Genomic DNA, 13,771 nt, shown 5'->3' with positions numbered 1-13,771 from the left:
CAAGGAATCATGATACCCATTATATGAAAACTCTATCATTGGAATATTCCCACTTTTGTTGCTAATGCATGACATACATTCTCAACATGTCCTCAAGACTCATGTTAACCCTCTCTATTTGTCTATTATTCTATAGATGATAATTTTTATTGAAAGTTAACTTTGTCCCCAAACCTGCAAACAACTCTTTCCAAAATATGGAAGTGAACTTGACATCTTTTTCTGACACAATCTTCTTAGGAATACCATGCAACCTCACTATCTCCCTAATGAAAACCTTAGCTATGTCACTAGTTGAGTTCATAGACTTAATTGTAATGAAATGATCAACCTTGATTAACCTATCAACCACAATCATGACAGAATCATGATGTTGTGATGTCCTCAACAAACTTGTAATGAAGTCCATGGAAATGACCTCCCATTTCCACTCTAGAATTAAAATCGGTTGAAATAAACCACATAGATGCTTAGAATTTGCTTTTACCCGTTGAAAATCCAAACACCTTACGATGAACTCAGCCAACTCTTTCTTCAGATTCAGCCAATAATAGAACTTCTTCATAGTTGTTAGAGTCTTCTGATATCCCAGGTGACCTGAATATGGATTGACATGAAATTCCCTCAAGATAAGTTTCTTGAGCTCATTGTTGTTCGACACATAGATCATGTCCCTAAATATCACCAAACTTCGGTTGTGAGATGATAATCCACATCCTGGTCACCTGTACCCTGCTGTTGTAACTTGTGCCTCAACTGTTGATACCTGTCATCCTGTTGTCCTCCTTGTAAGTATGTCCCATATGAACTCATATTTGCAATGTGATTTACTATTACTCTTCTACTAAGAGCATCTGCAACCTAGTTCTCCTTTCTCTTAATGTACCTGATCTCAAAGTCAAAATCACTAAGCGTAGCCAACCACCTAGCTTGTCTTACATTCGGATTAGGTTAGTCAAACAATTACTTCAGCCCACTGTGATCACTCATCATAATTAACCTCCTACCAAGAAGATAGTGCCTCCACATCTTCAGTGCATGAATGTTCATTGCCAACTCAAGATCATGAGTCACATAATTATGCTTGTGCTTATTCAGTTTCCTTGACTCGTAGCATACCACTTGTACCTCTTGCATCAAGACTCAACCAAGTCCTCTCTTGCAATCATTTGTACACACCACAAACTATTTATTTGGATCTACAATCTTTAGAACTGGAGCGTTTGTAAGAAACTACTTCAACTTATCAAAACTAGTTGAACATTGCTCTATCCATTATAAATTCTTTCCTTTCCTCTGCAAATATCTAATATGATAGGAAATGTATGAGAAGTTACTGATGAACTGTTTGTAATAACTTGTTAATCCCATGAATGATCTGACCTCATCCACATTCCTAGGATTTTCCCACTCCATGATAGCTCTGATATTTTCTGGGTCCACTGTTATACCTTCCTTCGAAACTGCATGCCCCAAGTAATGAACGTTTTTCTAAAAGAAACTGCACTTAAGTTTGGCATACAATTGATTCTCTCCTAGAAATTTCAACACTACTACTAGATGTTTTGCATGCTCTTCCTTATTCTTAGAATATATTAGTATTTCATCAATGAATACTATCACAAAATTTTGCAGATAGGGACAAACACACTATTCATCAAACACATGAAAGTAGCTAGAAAATTAGTCAAAGAAAAGGGAACCACAAAAAACTCATAATTCCCATACCTGGTCCAAAAAGTAGTCTTGTAGATGCCCTTTTATTTGATGCATTCTTCTAAATATCCTGATCTCAAACCAATATTCGAGAACATTGCTGCTCCCTTCAACTAATCAAACAAGTCATCAATATGTGGTAAAGGATACATTTTCTTGGTAGTCACCTTGTTCAACTGCCTATAGCCAATACACAACCTGATAGTACCATCCTTCTTTTTCACAAACAATATTGGTGCACCTAAAGGCAACACACTTGGCCTAATGTATCCCTTGTCAAGAATTTCCTTAAGTTGCAACTTCAATTCCACCAACTCTGGAGTGCTCATCCTGTACAGTGCCTTCAATGTTGGTGCTGCTTTCGGCATCAACTCATTAGAAATTTCCATTTCCCTACGAGGAGGCAACTATGAAATCTCTGCTGGAAATGCATCTTGAAACTGCTGCAAAACCAAATGCCTCTTCAAGACTTCAACATCCTCAACATCCTTCCCTTTGTCACTAGAAATATGAACTACAAACAATACACACCCTTTCCTGCTACTGTGCATTTCCTGCATAGTTGTAACCATTCTCACGGACATAGGACTCTTCCTACACTGTAAGATTCTCTTCTCTCCATCATCATCCAAACACTCAATAAAATACTCATACAAATATACCTTATTCATGTGAATGTATAACTAATCCATATCCAACGACATATTTTATGATCCCAATGGAGGTACATTTAGATATGTTGATGTAACCATACCATTCAGCTCAAATGCACAAGATCTCACCCAATGATAAACTCTTTTCTTAGTACTTGTAGCCAACTGCATCAATTTTCCTATTATCCAATGCTCCATAAATCTGAGCAATACTCTGTCCAACATCCCTAACTATTTGTGCCTCCTAAGCACTGTAAACATGCGGTCTGCCACCTTCATGTTTTGGGCAATCACTCCTGCGATGATCCTTGCCACAAGTCCAACACTGCAAAGGATTCCTGCCATCACCCTTGTTCTGCTCGTCAAACTGAAATTCCTATCCTCTATTAGTTGTATTGAACTTCTTTTGTGGCACTACATTCTCCATGTCATCTGTATCCTAAGGTTTTCCTCTCTTATTATCCCACTTTCCTTTATTCTTCTCATTACCTTTCCAATCCTGCTTAGACTCAGTCTTGCGCTTTTATTGCTCATATCAATGCTTCAAATTTTTTATGACTTCCTCCAGTGACCTAGGTTCATCAAACTCAATTATGTCTTTGAATGATACTAACAACCCATTGATGAATATCTAAATCTTTGCTTTCTCCTCCTTAAGATAAGGCACATATATCAACAACTCCAAGAATATGCTAATATACTCCTCATTGGTCATAGATCTCATCTTCAACTCATAGAACTCCTTTGCCCTATCATCATATTATCTTTTAGATAAATACTTATTCCTCAAAAGTTTATCGAACTCACTTTAAGACAACTCCTCTTCTCGAATGCCTTTGACATTCTTCACATCTTCCCACCAAATGTCTTCTTTCACTTTAAGACTAAAAGTAGCTATTACAACTTTCATATTTTCTGAATAATCATGTAATTTGAAAAACTTATTCATCCCAAGCAACCAAGGTTCTACATTGTGTGACTTCTTTATTTCTCCATCAAATGTAGGATGATTTTCTTTCTCGAACTCCTTTTTGGCAAGTATTGCTTCAAACTCCTCCTATATGGATGGTGGTGTGATGGTGATGATGTCCCTCTAAACCAGAACTAGAATAGAACCCATGGTCATTAACCCTCCTGTCAGGTGTATCCAAGAACATATCATCTATCACTGTGTCATCACTATCAAACATGTATCATGATTAAGACCTGTTGTGATATGCCAATTGGTCATTTCCTCCTACCCATAACTAATCTGTGGTTGTCCCTGTCTCTGCAAACCTAGTAAACTCTAAAGAATATCTACATAGACCTCTGCTTTATTTTCCTATGACTGAATGATCCTATCATTATCTTCCTTACAACTTATGATCTCTGATTTCAAACTTCTCAATGTATTTTCTATGTTAGGGGAGTACTCATCGCCATGTTTTTCATCTGATCTGTAGGAATAATCACGTGAACTATAGTCCACCATTATGTTGGTCATCTTGATATTCTTCTTCTTGCAAGCATGCTATGTCAGTTAATCCAAATATAAACATGATCAAACATACCTCAGTGAAGTTTAGGGGAGGTTATCTCATCTACACAACCAATATAGATTAGCACGATACATATATATACATAATCATATAAATATGTCAACATTGCACATGATAACACTAGATGCATACAAAGACCTTATGCACGACAACTACAACCGTGATGATGCATGCATAACAACCACAAACGCAACTAACATGCATGCATGACAAACACATTCCGCCCATTCAGTCCAAGTGTTGAACTTGGGAGCTTTGGTACCAATTTGTAACCACCCCTCCCAAATTTACCCAATTTCACTAACCTGCCAAGGTAAACATGAGACGAAGATTTACTATGACATGCCTTGATCTCAATGCTTCAGTTAAGGAAGTAGGGCTGACAACTGACAACTCACAGAAATTCTACAAGGCTTACATGACACTCTGGGGCCAAAGAACCACCCCAAGTGACCAAACCTTGAGTTGGGGCTGCTTTTCAGTGGCCTAGACCCCCAACCGTGCCCTTAACACTGCCTACATGCGGTTGAAGGCCTCCAATAACACCCACAAGACTTGCTCCATGTGGTTATGACCTATATTTCTCAGTTTAGTGCTCGTGATCCTGATATTTGAGCCACAACTCTAGGTCAACTTTTGGACTCCTACCTAGAACTGCCTGATATTTCTCAAAAATATAAATAACATAAGGATGATGCCAAACATACAAAAATTTAACAAGAACTCGACATAACCAGGCCTAACCATGAGTGTCATTTCGTCAAACATATGGCGAACATGTAAGCTACATGCCATGAATGCATATCTGATCATAGGAGTCTGAAACTTATCTGAGAATCACCAAGAAGGTCTAATGCCCTCTCATAATAGCTGCAATAATAATTGTTAGTCAATGCATTCATAAAAACATTTCAAGAGCCATAAGTAATATGCATCACATAACCAACAATTAACCAACATAGAAACCATGGTAACTCAGTCATAACATCACAAACATAATCACTACAAATATACATGAATCACAATAGAAGATTATATCTTATTAACATATGAAAATACCAACCAAGTCAAGGACTTCAACACACCACCCAACCATAGATTGACTTGAACCAAATCTCTCTTTCAACTAATCACCCCCGCACCATATTCTAAGCATCAATGTGGGATTTCATGGAATAAACAAAAACAAAACCAAACTAGGGCTTCCAGAGGCCAAACCACCTCAACCCTCAACCACGATGATTCTATCTCCATGGTCAGACATCACTAACACCAACCAAATCGCTATCTACCTAAGTTGTCTAGGGATCCAAGAACTACTAACTCAACCCACAACCTTCCAGGGCTCCAAAGTGTTTGTCGAACCCAACTATAGGGACTAGTAACTCAACCCACCAAGCACTAGTAGAAAATGATGAAATTAATGACTACGTGACTAAAAAAGTTAGTCACCGCAATTATTTCAAGTGAATTACTACTAAATTTGAGCAATTTCAAGTGACCGAACTAACAATGACTAACTTAAATGACTAATTTAGTCTAGGATTAAAAAATATGACTAGCTAATAAGTGACAAAATAATTTCATGACAACACTACCCTACGAGCCATCAATTTTCTATCATATCCATGAGGTCAACAATAATATGTGATTCAAGATATAGCTAATTTGGAACAAACTTAGCCCCAGAGCCTAGGGATTTTTTCAACCTCTAATGTTTATGGACAAAGAAATCAATTTCTAAAGTATGTGGGAGCCAAACTATCACCTTTCCCATGTTGAGTCCCTCTATTGAACATCATGGAAAATCTCCGTAAATTAGTTATCCTTACTAAAACAAAAATTTAATTGGAAATGATCATTAATCCTATGACATTTCTACTTCACTTTTTTTTTGACCACAAAGAGCTTATTTTTATGTCTACCCTTCTTATTTCATGGCAAGACTACCCTACAAGCCACCAAATTTATATCATATCCATGAGGTCAACACCAATTTGTAGTTCAAGATATAACTAAGTTGGAACAGACTTAGCTCTAGAACCTATGTTATTTTTCCACCCCTAATGTTTATGGACAAAGAGATGTCAATTTTCTAAAACATGTGAGAGCCAAAGTATTAAATTTCCCATGTTGACTCCCTCTATTGAACATCATAAAAAATATCCATAAATTACTTATCCTTATTAAACCAAACATTTAATTGGAAATGATGATTGATCATTACCATGACATTACCACTTTTTTGCACTTTTTAACTGCACAAAACTTGTTTTGATATCACCATAATTCACTTTTGATAAATCAACCAAAATCCCCTCAAATAATATTTGGTGACACAAAGACCTAACAATTTTCATACAATTAATAATTATTTATAACCAGAAATATGTCACATTAAACAAAAGAAAATATTAAACATTTTATTTAATGGAATTTAATTCCCCTTCATGTTCTCCACGGTCACGTCTTTTTCCCTCCTGGTTTCTTCTTTCATTTTTGTATCTTTCTTTTTGTTTGAGTGATTTGTTATTCCTTGCATTCAATTATGGGGTCTCCGTCTTATTTTTTCATTTCAGTGTTCTCTTGTTCAACACATTGTTGGTGAGCCCATAATCCCACACCTTCTTAAACCCAGCATTCACGTTCCACTTTCAGGAAGGAAGAAAACATCCTCACCTTTCACACCTTCAGGAAATATCCTTAGGCTCATATTTTTGGGCGTGGGATCGGGCAGGAGGCTATAGCTAGCTAAATGGAAGCTAAAAATGAGGGTGCTTATAATGATGGCTTATGCTATCGGGTACTATGGGTGGTGGTGCCCCTCTTTTCACTCAATGAACTAAACCTCCTTTCTATGGTTATCAAACTAGAATTACAACCTGGTCATAGTTGGTGAGATCTCTACTTCCAGGGGACTGGGGGACTATATGATCTCTACAAACCACAAACTCAATCATTTCACTTATATATCGCTCAGGGCTGCTTGGATTTGGATCTACTACCTTTGTTGTTGAGTAAGCCACTGGATCATTCATTAGCTCCGGATCAATTGCACCTGGAACCAGACCTACTACTTCAGTTGCTGTGGAAACTACTAATTCCAGGTAAACTCGCTTTTGAACTGTTACCAAAATGAACTCTTGAATTTGTGCGAATTACTTATTTTAACCAACTGGTCCAAACTGAACTATCCCACCTGGGTCGAATAGTGTGGTATACAACTCGTTATTAGGACCAATTGGCATAAAATATATTATTACTTTTTGATTGGATTGACAGATGGGTGAGTGTTCTGTGCAGTTATACTAGTTTCAAGAAAAAACTCAGTTTAGATGTACTGTTCTGTGAACACTTATCAACAGTTGCTTGTTAGAAAAAATTTATGACATACGCCTTAAATGATCGAAAAGTCATTCATTTATCCTCATTGTCTAACTCACATAGTACTCATGAATATTTTTTGTGTTTGAGGTTTGAGCATTGCAAGAAATAGGTTCCGAGATACTTAGATATCAGTAATGGGGTCTTACAACTAGACATGAATGTCTTTTGTTAGAGCCTTTCCAATTTCAAAGTTGGATTTAGTGTGCATAACCCCAGGTGGATGTGATTGTATCTTTCCTCAGTCTGGAATTAGCATCCTTAACGTATTCAATGCCATACCTTGTGTTGTGCCTTGTGGTCTTCTTTGGCTCACAATTGTCATCTTTGTGATGTCCAGGATAATTGCAACTATTACCACAGTGGCATATCCACTTTCACAAATCTGTGAAATGTGTTAAGACATTTAACCCCTCAAAATCATGTGATGCTAACTCTCAGTTAACCTAAGTACTCTTCGGGCCATATATAACAGAATCTTCAACAAAAACAACTTGCATATCAAATCATCAGAACCAGAAAAATACATACAAGATTTATATGTCTCTCTTACTTGCAAATATTTTCAGATTCTATTTTCCCCTTCAACCTCATTAAAGGTGCAAAGAAACATAAAAATGTAGAATGATTGACTAGATAGAATCATATAAGTAAGCTTTCTTCACAAGAACTTAACTAAGTCACCAAAATGATCCACAAGGGCAAAGAATTATCTTTAAATTTAGAAAATACAACTAAAGACAAGTTTCCATGAATTGCGGACAAGTATATGTACTACAAAACTTTAGTCATGCAAACTAAAATAAGATAGAAAATACTCTTTATCACTGCCTTCATAATACAAGTTCCCAAACTACCACAAGTAGCATGATCTCTTTGCTTTGATTCATTTCATTTACAGAGAGATACAAGTGTGCATTCAAAATTATAGAGGTATTATCATTCCATTTTCAAGGGACTACATTCTAAGATTCCTATAGTTAATTTTATATATTGTACTTATATGACTAACATTGACGTGCATACCTACAACTCTACCCTAATCAGAGTATGCAGTGCTCTTGACAAGTCAATATGATTGAAATCTTCGGCAACCATCATTGGCAAGCTCAATGGAACTAAGCTATTTCCTTGAAGGTGTGTACAGTGTTCTTCAACATCAACCTAAGAACAGATAATTACGAATGCGAGGCCATTGTAATCATATTTTTGCAGGATATTAACAACAATATCAAGGGTCTTTCTTGGGATAACTTCCATCAAAACTTGCACATCATAATCCCGTTTGTTATAATTGTCATTGTGCAATAATACATTATATGGTGGAGATGTCTTCCTTGATTTTCTTTTATCATCGTAACAAGCAAATAGAAAGAGACTTAGAAGCAACATTGAAGGTATTGGAAATTCTAAAGACATCATATCTATTTCATTGACAATGAAAATAAAATTCAAGTAAAATTCTAGTCACATACACTCTAATAACCATGTCCTTCAGAGTAGATATCTTTATTTGACAGAAGTTCTACATAAGACAATACAATGAAACAAGAACCTATTCATAAGTCATCATTCTATTTACCATAGATCAAACTCTAATTCTCGACTAGGTGTATTTTTCTCAATTGTTGGCATCTCTATCATCCACTTCCTTTTCCCATGGTGAAGTTGATTTGATTGCAAAAAACACCTGAGTCATGCATGTCCCTTTTGATTATGATATTTTGTCACCTTAGAGACTTTGCAATGTTGTTGTCTTGTGTATGTTCTCCTTACATTGCCCTCTTTGTACATGCAGTAGCTCACACGTACGTAATTGATAATAGGTTGCTACATAGTTTTCATCTGATCAACCATCTCCCATGTAGCTTCATTTGGACCAAAGTACTTCCTCTATACTTTAACCTACTCGATTACTCTATTCCTGATCCGGATTTAAACAGGAACGCAACAAATTACAGAGATAACCATATACACAAAGATGCAGCGAAAATAATACTTCATTTCATTAATGGAAAATACTGAAATATGCTTACAACCAGAAATGGAAATAAACCAGCTAGGGCGATGGTAGCTTATCTCTGAGAAGAGATGTGATGGCTACATGCCTCTGAACTGTGTTACAATGAGGCTCGAAGGCCTATTTATTGTTGAGAAACAATGGAAAACCCTTAACATTCCAAAACCTAACCCTAGGAGATGAAACGCCAAACTGTGGGCCCCGTTTGGGGGTAAATTGGTACATCAACTTCCCGGGGTTGTAACTTTGGCATATGATCTCCGTTTGACGCGTACAATAGCTCATTAGAAAGATCTATCTGAGCACTATCATTGTTGGAACTGGCAACATCGGTCCATGGATTCCCCAAAAAACATCGTTTAGGGCCTCAAAACGGCTCCGGAAGTTCAGGACCCGAAAAACTGCTAAAAATAGTAAGTTGTGCTACAATTAAGGAAACTGAAAATGTTGAGAAAGACAATGGTGGGGGTCCAGGTGGACTTGGCAGGTGGCCACCAATATCCACCTGGATCATTCCTCCCCCCTTAGGAAGCAATGGTCCCCATTGTGTTGAGCTCCTCCATGAGATGAGGAAACTTCTGCTGAACTTGTTCCCTGGTGAGCCACTTGCCCTGCTGAAGGAGTTGGCCTGCTTTGACAACTCGATACAGTTGGATATTCTGTTGGCGAGTGTTCTTGATCTGTGTGTCCATGATCCGATCAGTTGCAGCTTGTTCCATGCAATCTGGATTTAATTCTGTGGGTTTGAGCTGTTTTGCATGTCGGATGTGTCTAGCAATGGTGGAAAGTATGGCCAAAGGCGGTCCACATTGAACACTGGGTGCAGGCCAAGGAATGGGGGAATGCTGAGCTCAAATGCATTGTCTCCCATAGCCTTAGTAATGGTGTAAGGACCATATCGGAGTGGTCTCAATTTCCGATAGGCTCCAGTAAGGCGTTCCTTTTGCAAATGCAACCAAACTTTGTCGCCCACCTGAAACTTGTGTGGCACCCGGTGTTGATCATGTCGCTGCTTGTACTTGGCATTTGAGTTCTCAAGAATGTCATGGATCTGCTGGCGAATATGTTGGATGCGCTCAATGAAGCTGGTGGCCTTATCTGTTTTGGACTGGACATGAGCTGAATTCATGTGAGTAGCTGCAAGGGGCATGGCCACATCAATGGGGCATAGTGGCTGGAATCCCAAACCCACCTGAAAAGGGCTATGGCCAGTGGAACTGTGAAGAGCTCGGTTGTAGCTGTGCTGAACATAGGGGAGGCTCTCGTCCCATGTGCGTGGATGCTTTGAGTTATACATGCGCAGAATGTGCACAATCATCCTGTTGACAACCTCTGTCTGGCCATCAGTTTGAGGATGGAAGGCTGTGGACTTCGTGAGTTTGGTGTCCAGCATTGACCAGAGATTGGACCAAAATGCGCTGAGAAACCGACTGTCCCGATCTGAGATGATAGACTGTGGGATCCCAAAGTGCACCCACACTCGTTCAAAGAAGAGTTTAGCAGTGGCTTCTGCTGTGATATTCTTCTTGCAGGCCATCATAATGGCCATCTTCGAGAACCTGTCGACAACCACAAAAACACAGTCATTTCCATGCTTAGTGGAAGGAAGGCCTGACATGTAATCCATGGAGATGGATTCCCAAGGTCGACTAGGGGTAGGCAACGGGGTATAGAGGCCGTGCTTCTTAATGGTCGGTTTGGCAATGGCACAGGCAGTACATGATCGGATGTACTTCCCAACATCCTGTCGAAGATTCGGCCAATAGAAATAATTTTGCAGTACTGCCACTGTTTTCTCGACCCCGAAATGCCCAGCAGCCCGACTGTAGTGTGCTTCCCAAATCATCTTGGCACGCTCGCTTGAAGGAACACAAAGGTGACCGAGGTGGCATAACAGGGCGTCCTGGAGGTGAAAATCTGCAACATGCCGACCCTCCAAGAGTGTCTGGTATGTGTGGCCGAATTCTGGGTCGCTTTTGTAGAGAAGTGGCCAATCAGCAGTCTCGTGCCCACAAGAGTTGAGCACGGTGGTTAGCGCCATGATCGGTGGCCGACTGAGGCAATCTGCAACATTATTGGTGCTGCCCTTTCTATACTTGATATTCAAGTGAAACTGTTGCAAGTATGTAGACCACTTCTGATGGCGATCATTCTACAATTTCCCTTGGGTCTGTATGAACTGCAGAGGTCGGTGGTCTGTGTGGATGACCGTTTCCTTCCCCAAAATGTAATGCTTCCATTGTCGGCAGGCCTGTACAATGGAATACATCTCTTTATCATAAGTGGGTACTTCCGGACTGTGTCTGAAAGGGTTTCACTGTGATATGCCACTGGATGTCCATGTTGAGTAAGGACTGCCCCAATAGCATAGTCAGAGGCATCTGTCTCGACCTCAAATGGTTGCTGTAAATCTGGTAACGCGAGCACTGGTGTCGTGCAGAGGCGATCCTCCAATTCCCTGAATGCCTTCTGTTGAGATTCAGACCAAAAGAATTTTGCTTTCGCCCCGCCCTTGGTGACTTGACTCAAGGGCCAAGAAATATGAGAAAACCCCAACACAAACCTGCGGTAGAAGTTGGCAAGACCTAGAAAGCTGCGGAGCTCTGTTAGAGTGGTTGGAGAGGGCCAATCCCGAATGACTTGGATCTTGGCTGGATCGACATGCACCCCCTGTTCATCAATGATGTATCCCAGATACTGAACCTGGGTCATGCCAAAAGTGCATTTCTCCAAATTGGCACATAGCTTGTGTTGCCGCAGTGTTTGGAGAACCTGTCGGATGTGGTGGAGGTGCTCTTCCCAACTCTGGCTGAAGATCAGAATGTCATCCAAGTATACTACTACAAAGGAGTTGGTGAATGGCCGCAAGATGTCATCCATTAGCCGTATAAAGGTTGCAGGAGCATTCGTCAATCCGAAAGGCATGAACAACCATTCGAAGAGGCCCTCCTTGGATTTGAAGGCAGTCTTCCACACATCGGAGGGTTCGATTGGTACCTGGTGATATCCTGACTTCAGATCGATCTTGCTGAAATATTTCGCCCCCTTTAGTTGGTCTAGGAGGTCATCAATCCGCGGGATCGGGTACCTATTACGGACAGTGATCTTGTTCAGCGCCCGATAGTCAATACAGAGTCTCCACGTCCCATCCTTCTTCTGTACCAACACGATCGGGCTCCCACAGGGCGATGAACTCGGGCGGATGTGACCTTTCTGCAGGAGCTCCTGAATCTGCCTCTTGATTTCATTGTTCTCCAGAGCGGAGCGCCGATAAATTGGTCCATTGGGTAGCGGCGCACCTGGGGTCAGATCGATGGAGTGCTTGACTTGACAGTGCAGAGGAACCCCTGCCGGGGAGGTGAAGATGTCCTCGTACTCCTCCACAACCTTGTCCATCTGTAGTTGTCGTGCAGAAGGACCCCGTTTGGAGGCTGCGGCCACTGTATTTTTCTTTCCTTGAGGGCGTATCATCAGGAAAACAAATTTCCTGGTTTTGGAAATGATCTTACTGCATTGTTTTGCAGTAATCAAAGAGATGGCGGCAGGTGGTGCTACCTCTGGTATCCTGAACAACTTATTTCCCAATGTAATAATAACAGCACGGGGCCTTGATTCATACACAGCATGTCGCTTCCACAAGTATGGTTGTCCTAGTAATACATCACAAACTTCAAGGGGAGCAATGTCACACAATACCTCATCCGTGAAGGGCTTGATGTTGTATGGAAGGCGACACTGCTGGCTCACGCCAAGATCTCGTCCTTGGTGAAGCCACCCAATCGTGTATGGTTGTGGATGTGCTGTGGTCGGTAAGCCCAACCGCTTCACGACCTCTGCCGAAATGAGGTTCTTTTGACTCCCGCTATCAACAATGAACTGTATCGGGGAGCCCTTTACCCACATCTGGGAGTGGAAGAGACGCTCCTCCTCCTCGGGTTCATTTTTTCTGGATCTTTGCGGTAGCAACAGTGGCGCTGGGATCCGCATCAATGATCTGCTTCCCTTTTTCATACCCCTTATCGGGTTCTGACTCAGAGTCGGAACATGCATCTGATTCTGAAACCTTTAGCTCAGCCACCAGTGACGGCTTGGCCCGACACTCACTTGTGTTGTGAGTGGAGCTCTTATGGAACTCGCACCATTTTCAAGTGTCCTTTCTCGGCTTCGCGGCGCTGTTCTTTGCTTGCGGCTTCGGCTGGTTGTCTTGGGCTGTCCCGCCTTGGCTTTGTCCTTTGTTTTGTGGTTTAGGGGCACCTTTCCCCTGCTTTGGATTCGCAGATCCAAAGTCTCGCTTCTTTTGTTTAAACTTCTGCTCGACCTTGACGGCATATCGGTATGCTGCGCTGAGCGAGGGGATGTTTAGGAATTGTATTTCTTCCTGGATGTACTTGTGCAGGCAGCCACGGTATTTGAGTATCAAATGTTGCTCTGAATCCTTGATACCCAACTTTGTGCGA

Source organism: Pinus tabuliformis, chromosome 5_1 (assembly GCF_031772625.1).
Source record: "Pinus tabuliformis cultivar Carrire ecotype Pingquan chromosome 5_1, CPIR1, whole genome shotgun sequence".
Lineage (NCBI taxonomy): Eukaryota > Viridiplantae > Streptophyta > Pinopsida > Pinales > Pinaceae > Pinus > Pinus tabuliformis.
The sequence above is the reverse complement of the archived record's forward strand: the minus strand, read 5'-3'. Positions refer to the sequence as shown.